Source organism: Saccopteryx bilineata, chromosome 1, assembly GCF_036850765.1.
Source record: "Saccopteryx bilineata isolate mSacBil1 chromosome 1, mSacBil1_pri_phased_curated, whole genome shotgun sequence".
Taxonomy (NCBI): Eukaryota; Metazoa; Chordata; class Mammalia; order Chiroptera; family Emballonuridae; genus Saccopteryx; species Saccopteryx bilineata.
This window is the reverse complement of record NC_089490.1, coordinates 356,870,364-356,873,783: the sequence shown is the minus strand read 5'-3', so window position 1 is coordinate 356,873,783 and position 3,420 is coordinate 356,870,364. Positions and strand designations below refer to the sequence as shown.

Here is a 3,420-nt window from a genome sequence, read left to right as displayed (position 1 = left end):
TGGGAGGGGCCATTGTTTTTGCTAATGTTTACTGGAGGAGGGGTCTTTGTTGGCCCAGCCAGTTTTGTAGGGAGAGCAGAGAGAATGCAGAGTCCTGAAGAAGTGAGTTTTGCAGAGAGAGAGATGTGCAGATGGGGATCCAGAGGTGAGGGGCTTTGCAAGCTTCGCTAAGACTAGTGGGGCCTTTGATTCTAGGAGAAACCGGAGAAGATTCTCTTGGTTGTAGAACCAAAAAATGTGACAGGGCTTTGGGTGCCCTGAATGAAAGGGAAGTGTTTTCCCTGTATGTTTGCTCGTGGGCCAGTGCAAGACTTTAATAAAGAAACGGCCCGCCCTGGCCAGTTGGCTCAGCGGTAGAGCGTCAGCCTGGCGTGCAGGAGTCCCGGGTTCGATTCCTGGCCAGAGCACAAAGGAGAAGCACCCATCTGCCTCTCCACCCCTCCCCCTCTCCTTCCTCTCTGTCTCTCTCTTCCCCTACCGCAGCGAAGGCTTTATTGGAGCAAAGTTGGCCCAGGCGCTGAGGATGGCTCCATGGCCTCTGCCTCAGGCACTAGAATGGCCCTGGTTGCAATAGAGCAACGCCCCAGATGGGCAAAGCATCGCCCTCTGGTGGGCATGCCGGGTGGATCCCGGTTGGGCGCATGCAGGAGTCTGTCTGACTGCCTCCCCATTTCCAACTTCAGAAAAATAAAAAAAATAAAAAAAATAAATGGCCCACCATTTTTTGGCTCCACAGTTTCTTTACGGGCTATCTGAATCCAATGTGAACCTAATGATGGTGGCGGTCACTGGCCATACACAGAGCAAGTCCAGTTTTGCTTTTAAGAAGTGATTGGCCAGTTTATTCCATCCCAAAATGGTGCTCCAGAACTCTCTCAGACCCTCTTTAGAATGAGCTGCTTAATATCCATCCAGGAGGAAACTCTTACTGTTTTAAAGTAGGGATAGAGGGAGAGAAGAAGGAGGAATGGAGGCTTTTGCATAGATATTATTTTTAAAGATACAAAACTAATATGAAGAAAAGAAAGAAAAAATTGAAGACCTTGTTTCCAAGATCCTAAACAGATTTTACAAACAGATGTATTTGTGAGTTGTCCTTTTAGAAGTGGAGCTGACTGAAAAGTGAGCATCTTTGGCCTTTGTAAATTACATAACTGTATCTGTAGCATTAGCAGCTCCTGCGGATCAAAGAGGACATTCTGAAAGGTGCAGTGGAGGCAGGAGAAATTCATTTATTTACATAACATACTGCTTCAAACCCAAACACATAATTTTTCTCCTCTCCTGCAGAAAATGGGATCTTGTTCTGAGGACTTAGGGAAAACTTCACAGCTCCTTTAAAATGATCTACTAAAGAAAATATCCCGTGATTCCTTTGAATGTCATAAACAATATCTTTGGGGACAACTTACAGAAATGTTCCAATATTCATATTAACATTTGGCCCTGGCCAGTTGGCTCAGTGGAAGGACAGTGTGCCATACGGGCATCTGAGAGGCAGCTCAATCTTCTTTAAATGAGGAGATGGAATTGATGATCTCTCCTCAATCTCTCCTAGAGCATCTGCCCGGCTTGTGGAAGGTTCGGGTTCGATTCTGGTCAGGGCACACAGGAGAAGTGACCATCTGCTTCTCCACCCCTCCCTCTTCTCTCTCTTTCTCTCTCTCTCTCTCTTCCCTTCCTGTAGCCATGCCTCAAATGGCATGAGCAACTTAGCCCCCGGTACTGAGGATGGCTCCATGACCTCATCTCAGGTGCTGAAATAGCTTGGTTACTGAGCAAGGAAGCAGCAGTCCCAGATGGGCAGAGCATCACCCTTTAGGGGGCTTGCCGGTGGATCCCAGTTGGGCATATACAGGAGTCTGTCTCTGCCTTCCCACCTCTCACTTAAAAACAAACAAAAAGAACATTTAATTCCCTCTCTGCGTGTATGTTCTGCACTCCCCAAATAGGATGTTAAGTCATTTAATGGGGAGAATTGACAGCACCAGGAAAATATTTGGATAACTGTCTGGAGTTGCCATTATTGGCTTTAATTATGACCTACTGGCTCTTGGGTCCAGAAGCAGCCAGAAAATGAGATATGTGTGCCAAAATATTCATTAGAATTCCCTCCCCAGTCATTGTTCAGAAAGAAAAGTTTCCTTCTGGCTCCCATTTTCAGTGCTTTTAAGTGGAGTCATTGATATGCCAATTTTTTTATAAAAGTATCGGCAGAAAACAAGATTATGTGCATAACTTGTATTTTGCATTAAAAAAAAATCTTGAAAAGGTCAAAAGTCCCTTTGCTTTCGTTCTATTACCCTGATGAAAAAATTGTTTTGCAGCCTTGAAGTTCTCTGTATTCTCCACCCAGGCCTCCTCCTCCAAGCCCTGATCTCTTGAAAAGACACCATCCTATAAGCTTTGGAACTGGCCCTACCAGTGAAACACAGTTTGAGCCTCAGGAGGAATTGGTCAGGAAATATGCTTGTTTTGCCCTTCAATGTTTATTTCCTCCTAAATATAAAATCTTAGAATTTTGGAGCTATAAGGGAGGAAACTGAGAGATCATCAATTCCATCTCCTCATTTAAAGATGATTGAGCTGCCTCTCAGCTGCCCGTATGGCACACTGTCCTTCCAAGGAAGCGAAGGCCACATTGGGGTCAAGCCCTCACTCCATCTAGCCACTGGCACCGAGTCTGGCAGCGCTCAACCCCCACTCACCCACATTGTGGCCTCTATCTCAGAGATCACCTGCATCTACTCGGTCTTCATCCTGTGCGGTCACAGGGGCTAGGATCAAGGCCCTCGTTAAAGCAGCCAGTGTGAACCTTTCTGGCCAGGCCTGTTTGCAAAGGCTCTGGCCAACATCAACATCCAACATCCCGAGGTTCATCTGCAATGTCAGGGCTGGTGGACCTACCCCAGCAGGAAGTGGTCGTCCCTCACCACCACCACTACTGCTGCCCTAGTTGAGGAGAAGAAGATGGAAGCAAAGAAAGAAGAAATCTGAGGAGTCTGCTGATGACAGGGGCTTTGGTCTTTTTGACTGAATTTCTTTGGTGACACGTTCAGTAAAAACTGAACTCTGAAAGAAGAAAGTAAAGATGGTTAATCTAACACAGGGGTAGTCAACCTTTTTAGACATACACTTCACTTTTGTATCTCTGTTAGTAGTAAAATTTTAAAACCGCCCACCGGTTCCACAGTAATGGTGATTTATAAAGTAGGGAAGTAACTTTACTTTATAAAATTTATAAAGCAGAGTTACAGCAAGTTAAAGCATATAATAATAATTACTTATCAAGTACTTTATGTCAGATTTTCGCTAAGTTTGGCAGAATAAATCTATCTTTTTATTTATACTTTGGTTGCTCCGCTACCACCCACCATGAAAGCTGGAACACCCACTAGTGGGCAGTAGGGACCAGGTTGA

At 45.2% G+C, this 3,420-nt stretch overlaps 1 pseudogene; it reads left to right on the top strand.

Moving 5' to 3' along the window:
- Window positions 1-2,577: 2,577 nt before the first annotated feature.
- On the top strand, window positions 2,578-3,037 carry LOC136319650 (large ribosomal subunit protein P1 pseudogene; annotated as a pseudogene).
- The last annotated feature ends 383 nt before the right edge of the window (window positions 3,038-3,420 follow it).